This window comes from Mercenaria mercenaria, chromosome 10 (assembly GCF_021730395.1).
Source record: "Mercenaria mercenaria strain notata chromosome 10, MADL_Memer_1, whole genome shotgun sequence".
Lineage (NCBI taxonomy): Eukaryota > Metazoa > Mollusca > Bivalvia > Venerida > Veneridae > Mercenaria > Mercenaria mercenaria.
The window spans coordinates 49158070-49174433 of record NC_069370.1 but is presented as its reverse complement, the minus strand read 5'-3'; the positions used below and the strand labels follow the sequence as shown (position 1 = coordinate 49174433).

The 16364-nt window shown below is 36.6% G+C and overlaps 1 long non-coding RNA gene across 1 annotated transcript; it reads left to right on the top strand.

The window, feature by feature from the left end:
- The first annotated feature begins 495 nt into the window (after positions 1–495).
- Positions 496–10048, top strand: LOC123560317 (uncharacterized). The gene is made up of 5 exons (XR_006688184.2): positions 496–913; positions 1557–1609; positions 5062–5201; positions 5741–5844; positions 9334–10048. It is a non-coding gene; the product is annotated as an uncharacterized LOC123560317 (long non-coding RNA).
- The last annotated feature ends 6316 nt before the right edge of the window (positions 10049–16364 follow it).

Here is a 16364-nt window from a genome sequence, read left to right as displayed (position 1 = left end):
TTTGTTTTACCACATAAGTCCATTTTTAAAACACAAAAAAAATGCTTTGATTTTTATATTGCACATTTCTTTTGTATTTGAAATTAGAATCTGCTTTACTGGCATTTAGTTCACCAGATAGTACAACTGTGATGTCATCTGAGGAAAGACGCGGGCGTCGATTAAAACAGCGGCACGTTACTGCAAAGCGGCGTAATCAGGCGTAACACTGCAGACTCAAGCAAAATAACTTGTTTTTCGATGATACTGTAATTTTCATCATGCATTTTTTACGGCTACTAGCCTAACACAGCCTAGCTACAGTCCCGATCTACTAGCCTGATATATATTCCAGCCTGTACCAGGCTGGTATATTTACATAACAATTCTAAAGTTTTTATGAAAAAATGTATAAAAAATAGACCTATTTTCCGAATTCAATACGGGATAAAAACGCAGAAATATTGCCGCCGGAAACATTTCTAGGTTTACAGTAAATAAAATCAGATAGCATGTTATTGGAAGCATAATAAGTACGAACGCCGTGTAAATCTGTTGGCTTATCAACTTGAAATAATTAGCACTGGTCAATGTAGCCTTGCTTCCGTTACCATGACTCCAAACCCCACATGCAATACCTTGAATAAATTACTATTTCACAACGTTTGATATTTTTCGGCAATAAGACAAAACATATTGCTTAATAACAACACCCTACATTCAATGTCATTTTTCAAACATAAACCTTAGTTTTTAGTCCGAAGAAATGTTCGAAAACATCAAGTATAGAACGCTAGGCTATAACCGTGTAATGAGAATAGTGTAACTGGCGCGATCGGACCTTGTGACCTCTAGATTATTAACCTGATTTCCTGGCATCAAAGTGGGTTTTTTTACGTTGTAGCTGAACATTTTGTGGATTTATAGAAAACAGGTATGTATATTTTTGTACTTTTGTGTTACATTTTCTTTACTCATTTCTATGAAACTCGTGTTTGAACAGTCTACAAATGCAGAGTACTATAATCATCATCCCTTGGCTAAATTGGAACATGTAGTTAGTTGGTTAAAGTACGCAAAGCGGTATTCTGCATGTAAACACCTTTCGGGATAATATAAGCTGCTTTGTAAATGTGATAAAAGGAGGATTTAATTCTATCAACATACAAACACCGCCTAGATAATTATAATCTTTCGGCTTCAACATGGCTGCCTTGCTACGGGGTATAAGTCTGCTGAGATACAGTATAGTTAGAATAGCGAATCGCCAACGTGAAAATAGTTTGTCACAATTAAATCATGTATTGCAAATTAATATTACGGTGCTCTCTTAGCTCTATATCAATCTAAATTGGGGTTTATTGTCGTGAAAGAATGTGCAGCGGGTACGTTAGATCAGCTCATAGGCTAAGATATATATATTTTTGAAGTTGTGAATATAGCCAGTCTATATTCTAGGTCCAACCCTGAGAAAATCTGTAAAATCGAATATTGTTGCGTAATTTTAGTTACCGTGTAGATTGATTTAAATATGAATATCTTTTACAAATTATGTATTACCCCCTTATTCGTTTCAGTATAAATATGAACAGCGTAGCTTTGCTTTGTCTGGCGGTGCTGTGTCTGTTTGGTAAGGACCTTTGTGTTATTATATCATATCGGAGAGATATCATTGTTTTGATGCATATACAGTTCATAAATTTTAAAAGAGATCCTACAAATAGTTATTCAAAATACAAGAGGCGTGTCTGTTTTACAAGAAGAATTCTGAAAATTTTGAGACTAACACACTTACGTAGAAATTATTAGGCCAACAGGTTCAATCACGATTTTTTCATTGACTTCTACAAGGTTTCAATAGCCATGCACATTGAAAAATTCAACATAAATGGTTTTGTACCGCACTCGTATACACTAGAGGTATTTTGTCGGAAGCATGAAAACTTCAACATCCTTAGGTCCTACATAAAGATTTACTATCCTGTGAATATACCAGTCAAACAGATTCTGCAAGAATTTAAAACTTTTTACGGTGATTCTTCACGGTGATTCTTCACCATCCAAAACCAATGTTTATAGTAGGAGGGTAAGAGTTTTTAACAAGGGAGAATCTAGAGTCCAAATATCTACCTCGTGTAGGGCTCCCTTAAAAGTCGTTATCCTCTCATAACATTGCTGCTGTAGCAGAAGACTGGAGAATTATAGTTTCCCCAAATGTCTGCATCAGAGGGCATGCCATCGGGAAGTGTTCATGAAATACTGACCAGTCGAAGGTGTGTGCAAGGTTGATACCCAAGCTCTTGACCAAAAAGCAAAAAGCCCAAAGGGTGCTATGTTGCAAAACACTTCTAAAATGCAGATGAAAGGAGGTTGAATAAATTTCTCACAGGGAATGAGACACGGGTACATTATTTCGAACCATAAAGGGAATAATCAACAAACAATGGCTTAGAAAAATGGGAAAAAAAGGTCAGTTATCGCAAAAAGAACTAAAGGTTGCACATGGGTTCTGTATACAATTTTCTTCCATTCCAAAGGTCCTGCTGTGCAAATACCCAGGGCACCCAGTAGATCTATTTCTTGGATGTTTTACAGCGACAAAGTTCTTAAATCCATTAGAAAACATTTCGCCTACCGTGTTTTACAGGGACAAAGTTCTTAAATTCTTTAGAAAACATCTCGCCTACCGTGTTTTACAGGGACAAAGTTCTTAAATCCATTAGAAAACATCTCGCCTACCGTGTTTTACAAGGACAAAGTTCTTAAATTCATTAGAAAACATCTCGCCTACCGTGTACCATGTTTTACAAGGACAAAGTTCTTAAATTCATTAGAAAACATCTCGCCTACCGTGTTTTACAAGGACAAAGTTCTTAAATTCATTAGAAAACATCTCGCCTACCGTGTTTTACAAGGACAAAGTTCTTAAATCCATTAGAAAACATCTCGCCTACCGTGTTTTACAAGGACAAAGTTCTTAAATCCATTAGAAAACATCTCGCCTACCGTGTTTTACAAGGACAAAGTTCTTAAATCCATTAAAAAACATCTCGCCTACCGTGTTGATGGGGCATCTGCTTAACACGGGGCATATGCTTTATTCATGACAATGCAACTGCACACAAAAGCAATAATGTAGACCAGTGTTTACAGGACCAGCAAGTCAAGCAATTACCGCACCCTCCTAATCTTCAGTCCAAATTCTTGTGACCTTTTTCTCTTTCCTTTGCTGAAATAAAATGCTGACTGGGCGTCGCTACAATTTCCAAAAGCGCCCTTTGCAGCACAGTATATTATATAAAGGGCAGACTACTCTGTGGCTTTCATGGATAGTGCGTTTCTGTTGAAAGTAGGGATGGGAACGAATATTCGAACATTCGAAAATCGGTCGAATATTCGCTTTTTTATTTATTTTTTTTTTTTTTTCAAAATAAGTATCATTGATTTTTGGGCAATAAGTAAATGCTAATTCTACAGAATAACACCTTCTTCTTCTTCATTTAAGTTTATTTATACTCGCTGCCGGGTGACCCATATGAGCGAGAATATCTGCGCCATCGTCTTCATCGTAGAGTGTCGACGGGTTCTTTTTCATGCTGATCTTTTCGTAATCTCTAGGAGTTCCCATTTTTCTGCGTTCGTAGACAATCTGAACTGAGGAAGGTAAACTACCCTTCTTAGGATCATGCCGCTTCGTTGCGACTCCAACAACTGACCTCATATATTTATAGACGACTTCCGGTGGAGCCGCATGCCTTCTCCGCGATGTACGCGCGGCGGGAGCTCATGAGAAGAGAATAACGCCGTAGGTTCTGTCGTATTTTTATCGCGTATCAAAAGCTCTCCAATTAACAAGAAAATAGCAATCCATAATTGGCAGGGGCCACTGTTACGATAACAGTTAGCAAATCGTAAATTGGTCAGATTGCATGTCAAAAGATGTCCAATTAAAAAGAAAATTTAATCACAGCATAATTAGCTGGGTCACTCGTTAGGATTAACAGTTTGCATTGGGCGTAAATGTGATAACTTTTTTATCTTTTGATTCATTTCCTAGGCGCCTGTTTTATGTAAAAGTTTTAGAATTTATTTTTTCTTTACAAACCATACCAAACTTGTAGATACGTCGATCTTTTTACAATTTTTGTACGCATTTCAGACGTCCGCAGAATCGGTTTTTATCCGCAATGCGTACTCGAAAATTTTTAAGTTGTTTATAAAAATCAGAAATACTATGTTTGATGCAAAGATCATTTTGAAGAGGTTAAAGTCGGCCTACTTGCTTTTACACGCCGACTGAAATTTTCAAATGCGGCGGTAATACAACACTTGAACAGCGCGACACGTGCTTAAATGGGACCACCTTCTATTTTTAGATTAAAACGCGACAGTCTAAATTATAATCGATTTGATTCGAAACGAACATTTTTTAGGTCTTATTACGAACGATCATTCACCCTTTAGACAAATGGATACATTGTATTTATGCCAATCAAGAATTTAAAGCTTTCATTAAAACAAATCGAATATTCGAATATATTCGAATAAGGCAAACTGATTTCAGTATTCGTTCCCATCTCTAGTTGAAAGTGAATATTTTGACGTACTAGATAGTGTTATATATGTTTTCTACATTTTACATGGACAGTCTCAAAATTTTCTGAATTCCAGTGTAGGATAACTGAAAATGAAAATAGGTGAAAGATAAAAAAACAAAATGTTGTAAAAAAACTCTACCACGTACTGTCATTTCTATTATTCACCCATGAAGTCATTTCAACAGTTGTGAAATAATTGGTACACATATATATAACTACAGCAGAAAATATAAATTTTGCTTCACTTTATTTTAACTATTATCATGCTGGACACGACTGATTCTGCGTTTGCGACCACATCCGTGCAGTCTGATCATGATCTGACCTGTTCGCCATTTAGTCAGTATCTTTTTATTAATGGTACTGTCCAAATTGAAAGATGGACATGTTCATTATAGAGCAGAGTAAGGGTTAAATGTTGCTTCATTAGTTGAACTTTCTGTTATCGCTGTCGTTTACTTGCTTACCTTTTCCTGTTATTCAGTAACGGTTGCTATTGCTGGAGAGCACGACGTTCCTTCTGCAGAAGATAGTCAATGGGGCGAAGCCACTGCCGAAGGCGGTTACGATAGTTACAACACTGCCAAAAGAGTTGATAGTTACGATAACAGTTGGAAAGATCAGGTACATGTATAATAAAATAGACAAAAAAATAGACATTTCACTTTCCACAACGTCCCTACGACATGAATATAATTGTAACTGCTTTGTTTTATGTGTACACTTACAAGAAATTATTTCAAAAATGTTTTTGCCACTATTTACTCACAAATGTCTTGGTAATCATAATCTAAGAGTCACGGCATTATTTGATGGATTTGTGTTCTAATAAACTTCGCTAATTAAATCATGGATTTTGTCGTTATGTCATAGGTGGAAAAATAAAACAACATATTTCCTCACGGTATGTAAAATGGAATACGTTCTGCATAACTTTGATTCAGTGTAATGGTAATACCTGTCACTTATTTTGTTTGTGACTGGTTTGATGTCACACCAATGCAATTATAGATCACTTGGAGTTAATCTAATGGATCAGCTGTTAGTAATCAGTCTGTCTTGTCTTAGATATCGGCAGTGTCAAAATCCATTGGATGGCTTTCAGCTGTGGTAACGGCGAGGAATGTTATCTGGATTAAATCGGCGGATTTCTGTATTTTCAGATAATGATGGCTTCTGCCGGCAGTCACAACAGTGTTTATATGACAATGTTTTTAGCGTTTGTCGTCATGGTGATTGCCCTTCGTTGGTGAGATGATAAGTTTTTGTAAGTACATAACAAATAACAAATATAATACTCTCCTTTACAGATATGAAGCACGTCATAAATACCCAAATGCCAATGGTATTATGGCATGTCTTCATAAATTACTCGACGTATTAAAAATACCGCCTCGGTAGCCTAGTGGTAGAGCGTCCGCTTTGAGTGCGGGAGGTCGTTGGTTCGATCCCCGGCCGCGTCATACCAAATACGTAAAAAATGGTACTAGTAGCTTCCTCGCTTGACGCTCAGCATTAAGAGGATTAAGAGGTCAGCCCGATGTCAGTATAATGTGACTGGGTGGGGTATCATGCCACGTGAGGCAGCACTGTAAAGTTGGGCATTATGCTCACTGCTACAAGTAGACACCGTCGTTTATATGACTGAAAAATTGTTGAAAAATACGTTAAACCCGAACACACACCCACACACACACACACACACACGCACACGCACACGCACGCACACGCACACGCACACACACACACACACACACACGTATTAAAAAAGGAATACCTTTAAGGGTGAAATTTTGTTGAGAAACGTCGGAATTTTAATATGTGTCGGGGATATTTTTTGTTTTTACTTCTTTGAATATCCAAAGTTACACAAATTGATATCTACAAAAATGATATATACAAAAGGTGTTCTGAAACAGAGCAGAATAATCGATAAACAACTTTAAAAACAATTTTTTATTAGTCCCCTCCTGGTTAAAAACCAGTTTCGGGAACTATAGGAATGCGCTTTTCCGTCATTCCGTCATTCTGTCTGTCCGTCAGGTCGTCCGTCCGTCCGCAATTTCGTGTCCGGTCCAGAACTCTGTTATTCATTAAGGGATTTTAATATTACTGGGCACAAATGTTCCCCATGATGAGACGACGTGTCATGCGCAAAACCCGGACCCCTTGCTCAAAGGTCAAAGTCACAGTTGGAGGTCAAAGGCCAGCAGGTCTTTTTCCTGCCCGGTCCATAACTCTGCCATCCATGAAAGGATTTTAATATTATTTGGTACAAATGTACCTCATAATAAAACGATATGTCGTGTGCAACTTTCAGACCCCTAGCTCAAAGGTCAAGGTCACACTTGGCAGTCAAATTTTAACGTGGCATGAACAGGGTCTGTCATTAAATTAATCAAGGGATTTTAATATTGCTAGGCACAAATGTTCCCCATGATGAGACGACGTGTCATGCGCTAGCTTAATTGACAAGGTCACAATTGGAGGTCAAAGGTCAACAGGATTTTTTTTCATGTCCGGTCCATAACTCTCCAATCCATGAAGGGATTTTAATATAAATGGGCACGAATGTACCCAATAATAGGACAATATGCTTTGCACAACTTTCAGACCCCTAGCTCAAAGGTCAAGGTTATACTTGGCAGTCAAATGCTAACATGGCATGGACAGGGTCTGTTTCGTGTCCGGTCCATAACTCTGTCATCCATCAAGGGTTTACAATATTACTTGGCAAAACTATTCCCCATGATGAGACGACGTGTCTTGCGCAACACCCAAAACTCTAGCTTAAAGGTCAATGTCACATTTGGAGATCAAAGCTCAGTAGGATTTTTTTTCCTGCCCGTCTATAACTTTGTCATGCAAAGCAGGATTTAAATATCAGTTGGCACAAATATTCCCCTGAATAAGACAACATGTCATGCACAAAACCCGGGCCCTTAGCTGAAAGGTCAAGTTCACACTTGGAAGTCAAAGGCCAAAAGGGTTTTTTTCTTGTCCAGTCTATATCTCAACAACTCAAAAATCCTTTGAGAGATTTTTATATTACTTGGCACAAACGTCACTACCATGAGACGGAGTGTCATGTGCAAGAACCAGGTCCCTAGGTCTAAGGTCAAGTCACACTTAGAGGCCAAAGGTCAGATACAAGAATGACTTTGTCCGGAGCATTTCTTCTTCATGCATGGAGGGATTTTGATGTAACTTGGCACAAATGTTCACCACCATGAGACGGATTCGTCATGCGTAAAACCAGGTCGAGGTCTAGCAGGTCACACTTAAGGTCAATGTCAAATTCAAGATGACTTGTCCGAGCATTTCTTCTCAGCATGGAGGGATTTGATGTAACTTGCACAAATGTTCACCACCATGAGGCAGCCTTATTTTTAGACTTACTTCCCTTTGTTTTACTATAAATAGCTTATATTGTAACTTTTTTATTACCGGCCGTAGGGAAAAGTCGAGACCATTTTTCTGTGGTACAACATGCATGTTACATCCAATATTTAGGTGTATTTTGACCTGTCTATACCTGATAAAGGGTTTTGTGTGGACTTATATTATATAGGTTTTTTTAGGATTAACTTCCCTTTGTTGTTACTATAAATAACTTATATTATAACTTTTTTATAATTGGCCCAAAAAACATCCGTATGAAAACACAGGTGCTAGTGTAAAGAAATTTGCTATGACGGGCGTATTTTGTAACATTCTGGCACTCTTGTTTATATTTATAGATTTTATGAAACAATCGACAACTGTAGGTTATTGTATATGCAAATTTTAATCCAAGTGTTTGTTATAACATATTGTACTATATATAGTACAATTTTGTTTATTATATACATCATTGACCGATATCAGTTCAATATGTTATACTGCAGAAGAGAAAATTAGGTGCCTTCCAGTAGGGGACTTTGTATTGCATGTCACATGTTTTGAAAAAGTTCATGATATATGTTAAATAATCTGATGTTTTCTTTATGAATAGAGAATATTAGGTTACTGTCGGATAAATTTAAATTTATTAGGCGAGTTGAAGAAAATATATTAGGCGAGGCTGTTGCCGAGCCTTATATATTTTCGTAGACGAGCCTAATAAATTTAAATTTTTCAGACAGTAATCTAATATTCTATTTATCCTATGTGCTCAGAGTATCGGGGCAAAAGTCGTTGGAAAGAGCAACAGCGTGCAGACTTGACGTCATATACTGTATAATGTTTGCAAGTGCAATAAAATTTGCAGATAAAATAGAAAAATTGCAATTACCTTTTTGTTTCTGGATAAACACTTTTGGTATTACCACTTATTTTCTTATTTAGAACATTTCCAATACAGTGATAACGGTTTCAATGAAAAATTCGGAAAAAATATGTTTTCAAAATTTCCGGCTGAAGTGCTGTAAAAGTGAAAAATAGCAATAACTTTTTTGTTTCTGGATAAAAACCTATAATTTGACCACTCATTTTCTAAATTCAAACATTTCCAATACAATGATATCGGTTTCAATTTAAAATTTTGATAAAATATGTGATTTCAAAATTTCCCGCAAAAGTGATATTTTGACACTGACTGAATAAAGCAAAGTTTGTTAGACAGGCCGATTTTGTGCTATATCTTGTATAAGGGTAGGATAAAATGCAATTGACCGACAAAATCTAACTTGTAAATGACAATTATGCTAATCAGCGTAACAAAATATAAATAAATAAATTTATAACCCTTGATTAATGTAATACGTTTTATTTGCAGATGCTGTCATCCAGTCTTCAGAATACTAAAAATTACATTGCTCACAGACATGAATAGACTATTATTCGTATTGTTAAGTAGTAGCCAGTTATTTTTTGGCAGAGCATATTGACATTTGACTGATCGAAGTACGAGATATCTAAGAAAGTCTCCTATTGCATATATTGTAGAGATTCCTCCCTGTCTGGATCAATATTTATATTTTTTTTCGATGTAGTTTACATTATATTGCACAACTGCACTATTTTAGTTAAACGCAATATCGTAATTTCATAACAGAGAAAAACTATTCATTTTCGTACATTAATTTCCATTGACTAGTTTGACCATACTTTGTTTTCAGTTTCTGTGTAATATTGTAGCTTCATGTAGATGTTTTCAACCGTTTAACATCACATGGTATTTTGTAAAATGTTGGGCCAATTCTGACCAATGGACCATTTTTATAGCTCAAATAATAACACAAGAATGGACGTTCCAATCAAGATATGATAAAATCGTGTGGTTCCTTTGTCAGTTCAATTATTCACGTTGGGTAAAAATGTGTGTTTATTGTATTTGCAAAACACATTGTAATTTGTCATAAAAGTTTAATATTGCTAGGTTTGGGAATTGGGTATTGCCTTAATATTATTAAATACATTCTCTACTATTTGTAAATCACATACTGTATATATGTTTTCTGTCATTCTGGGTCGAAATTAAAGTAAAAGTTATAAAAATAGTGTTGTCTTCGTATGTTTCTTCTACTGTTTTAATCTAGAGGCAATTTCGTTCATATTGTAAAGAGCACAAAGTAGCAACTAACGCACAACGGTACATATTGCGTATGAAAGAAAAAAAAATCTTTTCGATTTATTTATAAGTGAAGTTTTTATCCATCCGATATCACCTCTATGCAGATAAATCTTATATAATCTTCATATCTTGTTTTTTTAGCTCACCTGTCACTACGAGCTTTTGTGATCGCATTTTGTCCGTCGTCAGTCCGTCGTCCGTTCACATTTTCTTGTGAACACGATAGAGACCACAATTTGCATGCAAGTTGTATTAGCATAAGATCTCGCTTGCTTTCGAAAACTGGTCAGATCCCATCATGGGTTCCAGAGTTATGGCCCCTTAAAGGGCCAAAATTTGCTATTTTGGCATGTGAATACGATAGAGACCACATTTTGCAATCAACTTTAATCAAACTTGCACACAACTTGACTTGTATTGGCTTAATATCTTGGTTCCTTTCGAAATTGGCTAGATCCCATCATGGGTTCCAGAGTTATGGCCCCTTAAAGGGCCAACATTTGATATTTTTGGCGTGTGAACACAATAGAGACCACATTTTGCAATCAACTTTAATCAAACTTGCACACAGCTTGTATTGGCATAAGATCTCGCTTGCTTTCGAAAACTGGCCATATCCCATCATGGATTCCAGAGTTATGGTCCCATTAAAGGGCCAAAATTTGCTATTTTTGGCTTGTGAACACGATAGAGACCACATTTTGCAATCAACTTTTATCAAACTTGCACACAACTTGTATTGGCATATCTCAGTTCCTTTCGAAATCTGGCCAGATCCCATATTAGGTTCCAGAATTATGGCCCCTTAAAGGGCCAAAATTTGCTATTTTGGCTTTTGCAGCCTTATAGAGACTTCATTTATGGTTTGATTTGATACAATCTTGCAAAATATCTTCAACAACAATAAATCTTGGATTCCATGATGAATCTGTCAGATCCAATCATAGGTTCCGGAGTTACGGCCCCTGATTGACCCCTGAAAGAGCCAAAATTTGTTAATTTTTACCTTGTGAACACGATAGAAGTGACATTTTATATTTGATTTTAACCACACTTACCTACAACTTCTGTCAAAATAAGATCTCGGTTCCTTTCGAAAACCGGCTAGATTCCATTATGGTTTCTGGAGTTACTGCCTCGGAAAGGGGCAAAATTTTCAAGTTTGGCCCTTTCAGCCATATAGAGGTTTCATTTATGCTTTGATTTGATACAGGCTTGCACGGAATGATTATTTTGATGATTTCTAGGCCTGGGTCGAAATTGGGTCATGTCGGGTCAAAAACTAGGTCATCAGGTCAAATCAAAGGAAAAGCTTGTTAACAACCTATAGGCCACATTTATAACCCTTTCTTCATGAAACTAGGTCAGAATGTTTATCTGGATGATTTCTTGGCCCAATTTTTAACTGGGTCATACAGGGTCAAAAACTAGGTCAACCAGTTTAATCAAAGGAAGAGCTTGTTAACACTCTTGAGGCCACATTTATGATCCTGTTTTCATGAAACTTGGTCAGAATGTTTATCTTGATGATTCTTAGGCTAAGTGCGAAACTGGGTCATATGAGGTTAAAAACTAGGTCACCCGTTCAAATCAAAGGAATAGTTTGTTAACACTCTTGTTCATTTGATGTTCATGAAACTTGGTCAGAATGTTTGTGTGCATGAAATATCGCTTGAATTTTTATCTGGGACATGTAGAGTCAAAAACTAGGTCACCAGATTTTCAGGTCAAATCAAAGAATAAGCTTGTTTACACTCAAGAGGCCATGTTTTTTGGTCCAGTCTTTATGAAAATTTGTCAGAATATTTGTCTCCATGAAATCGCTAGGTAAAACATGTTTACACTGTTATTGTGTGTTACTCAGTTGAGCGACTTAGGGCCATCTTGGCCCTCTTGTTCTTCACCTTTTTATTTTTATAAAAAAAAACATGCTCTAACTTAGGCAGTGCTGCGACTTAAATCAGGAATTTAAATGCATGTTACAGACGCAACAAATATATGTTTGTTTGTTTTGGATTTAACGCCGTTTTTCAACAGTATTTCAGTCATGTAACGGCGGGCAGTTAACCTAACCAGTGTTCCTGGATTCTGTACCAGTACAAACCTGTTCTCCGCAAGTAACTGCCAACTTCCCCACATGAATCAGAGGTGGAGGACTAATGATATCAGACACAATGTCGTTTATCAAATAGTCACGGAGAACATACGCCCCGCCCGAGGATCAAACAAATATATGTACCAGTGTATGGTAGTTGATAAAACGTGAGGCTTAAAGGTGGTAAATCACATTATAAAGCATCATGTTATGACATTTCCCCTGCCTATAATCTGTTAGAGCCCTTCCTATAAACTGTTAGAGATTTAAAGGAACATAGATGTTGTATGTTACATAGAGTTTGGTCCCTGTAAGAAATATATGTTTTATTGATTTATTCAAATTTTGTAATAACCGTATTTAAAAAGCTATTTGTAGTTACAGTTTTACCTGACATATTTCGGGATGTATAAACAATCCGAACGAAAATGCGAGTTTTAGTTGGAATTAATTTATTTCCAATCTGTCTTGGTTGCGCAACTGTGATAGGCGTAAACAAGTAATAATAATTTTACAAACTTGCATTTCTACTGATTTTCTGCTAAAATATAACTTCTACAAATGCAATACAATATTTCTGATATTCATATCATTTCGTAGCAAAAGTATGAGAATGTTTGCTAAAATGACTGTCTTGGTTGGCCAGGACAGGAAAATCAAGTTTTAGAAATATCTGTAGTGAAAATGTAGCATGTATTAAGCGCCCAATGAACACAAAGAAGATGTCATCGTTTCGAACAAATCCATATGACTAAAAACCGATTAAACACCTTTAAGCAATTTTCAGGAAAAGTTCAGGGTGAGCTATAGGTGTAGATGGATGACCCGGTATTCACATTTAAGCTCGCCAAGGAAGGAAATAGTCCAATTTTTTTTTTTACATTATTTTACTTTCAATGCCCCTTGATTTATCAAAAATGCTTTATTTAAACATTTTTACACAAGAGCGATTTTATTTCTTTAGCACTCCTGATCATATTTAGGAAAAGTGTCTGTGACCTAGTTTGAGCATGGCTCAGTTGGTATTCTTAATCTAGATTCATAGTCTTTGATTTATCAACATACCTTTCTTCTTATAAACTAGTACCTTCAGCATTTTGCCTATCTGTCTGCCGGTAGGTCGATTGGATTTACACTTGTCAGATTAATAACTAGAGAACCGTTTGGCTTTCAAATGATTATTGCCTTTGGTCTTTAAATGAAACCCTTTGTTTAATGGGACAGTATGACAAAGATCAATAAATATTACTGTCACAGTGACTTTGATATCGAAAAAGTTTTCCGGTCAGTAACTGGAAATGGCCTGCAGTGGTTCATCGTAATAGGACTATTGCCAATGGTCAATGAATATGTCCTTTTGTTTTTAGTAGTCAGTAGATCCGAAATTCAAAGTCAAAGTGGCTTAAAGACTGAAATAATTTCGGAGTAATAAATGGAAAATGCCTAGGACTGTTAAATTCTAAAGGATGATTGTCTGTGACCATTATGTCACGGCTTTTGTTAGGAGTCTAATTAATAACAATTAATGTTAAAAACTCTGACCAACAACCATGCAACTTGATAGCATGATTGTGTTTGGTCAACAAATTTCCTAATTGCTTTTGGGGTCGAAGGTCAAAGTCGCACGGACACCGAGACTAAAAACGAATTCTGATTGTGTTGAGGTGGTATTTTAAGCTCACCCAAACAAAAGGTTAAGAGTGAGCTAATACTATCAATATATGGTCCGGCGTTGGTCGTCCACAATTTTATATTCTGTTCCCTTGTCATATTGTTTGCCTCAACAAAATCTAAGACAAGTTTTAAACAAGTTTATCTACACGGAACTCCTTTAGATCTGCTTGACACGGACCAACTGAGCTAGATATAGAGAACAAACACCTCGCGACAACCTGAAAGATATTTACCAACCTTGGTCAGGGTCCTCTTTGACCGAGAGATTCAGGTTGCTGACTTCAAATTACATGTAGTACCAAATAGGTAATCAAGTAGCACTTCTGAGCTTGTCAGATAATGGCGGAAAGAAAACATCCTCATCTTTTTCCCAGTTAAAGTTGCATTTTCATGTCTTATGTAAGCCAGTTTCTATTTTTATTTCATTGTTAACCTATTCTTGCCATTTTGGTAGCATTCTCAAGAAGTTTTTTTCTGCTTTTATAGAAATGTAAACAAACCTTATTATCCACATCCTATGAATTTAGAAGATGTTCCATAGTGTTGACCTCTCTCTTACTCTTAAAAGATACACTACGCCTCATTTTTTTGGTGTTTTTGTGGTTTATAGGTCATTTATTAATAAAAGGTTATTTCTTTTTAAGATGGGCTTGCGCTCAGAAATTTGTTAATTTCATTTAGAACATATAGCAAATTTATTTACTACTGTATTACCCACCAACATATAAAAACTAAAATTTCAAATAAATCTCTAAAAGTAGACGGGGCGTAAAATGTCTCATTTTCATGATCTATCTATTTACCTACATACCTACCTACCTACCTCGGTTATTGTCTAAACTTTTACAGGGACGTAGGCATTAATATTTTGTGCTCGTTGATAGTAGACGGGCCAAATAGAAGGGAAAGGAAATTTACTAGTGATTTAAAAGATAAAAACAGGGGTGAAAAGCAAGCAAGGTTATGGTGAAGTATGTTCAACGTTGCAAACAGCGCCATTGAACTACTCAATGGTTTGAAGGAAGGGAATGTCAGGTTGAAGATTATTCCATAGCACTACATAGTACCCAGGGGGGGGGGGGGGGGGGGAGTTTGTGTAGTAGTCAGTGGTTGCAGAGATTAACCAGTTAGACAACTGATGACAATGATATGATTGCCTTGTTATGTGGTGAGATAATCTTCCATGGAGATTGCAACCAGTTTATTTGAGATTTTATACATAAGAGAGAGTCGGCAGTGAAAGAGCTTGAGATCTAGCCTGCGCCATTTAGACTGTATAGCATGTTAGTGACACTAGAGTTGCGGTCAAAGTCGGACATAGCCCAACGCGCTGCCCGTCTTTGGACCGCTTCTATTTTGTCTATTAGATTGTGTGTATGGATACCAGACTTCGGAGCTATATTCCAGCTGTCGTTTGACGAGGGTCTGATACGCTATGGACTTAAGGGGTTTGAGGTGGATTTATATATTCCTGTTGAGGATACCTTGAGTTTAATTTGCACTTTTGGTTGACCTATTTATGTGGGCGTCCTACGATATTCACTCCAAGGTATTTTGCTGAGGTGACAGATTCTAGTAGTGTATTATGCAGGTAGTATTGTGAGGGGACAGGATGCTTCCGTCGTGTGACGTGGATAACTTGACATTTCACTTCGCAGTCCAACTCCTACTTTTCTAATAAGGTCACTTTTCTTTTTAAGGTCAATTTGTAGCATATGATTGTCGGACAGAGGTAAGTGACATGTATATTGTAGTATCATCTTTAAATAGACGCACTTTAGACTTGATATTTTGTGGGAGGTCATTTATATATGCTAGGAAAAGCAGGGGCTCAAGCACGGACCCTTGCGGAACTCCAGAAGAGACAGGTATGTTTCTGAACTTGTACCGTTTAGGATTACGGATTGAAGCCGGTTGTCAAGGAAGCTCTTAATCCATTATGCCGTGATTATGCATTTTAAACAAGACATTCTCTTGGCTCACTTTATCAAATGCTTTACTAAAGTCTAAAAGGATGAGGTCAACCTGTTGTTTGTTGTCCACTTGTTTTACCAGGTCGTTTACAAGCATAATTAGTTGCGTCACACGATCTTCTTTCTCTGAAACCATGCTGGAGATGGCACAGAATGACAAGGTTGTCGAAGTGTTTTGTAATTGATGAGGAGCTATATGTTCCAGGGTTTTGGAAAGTACACATTTAAGGGATATGAACCTGTAGTTGGCTGGGTCTGACCTGTCGCCCTTCTTGTAGATTGGCGTTAAGTTTGCATTTTCCATGTATAATATAGTTCGTAATATAATTAAGTTCGTGTTTAAAATGTTGAGATAGTATAGTGTTTTGACAAACACGGGTGTATTGTGAGTAAAATGGCACTATAGCATTGCAAAAAGATAATAAATACGTTTGTATTGTGTCCTGTTGTAGAAAAACACAGTTTTGTCCTGTTGTAGAAAAACACAATTT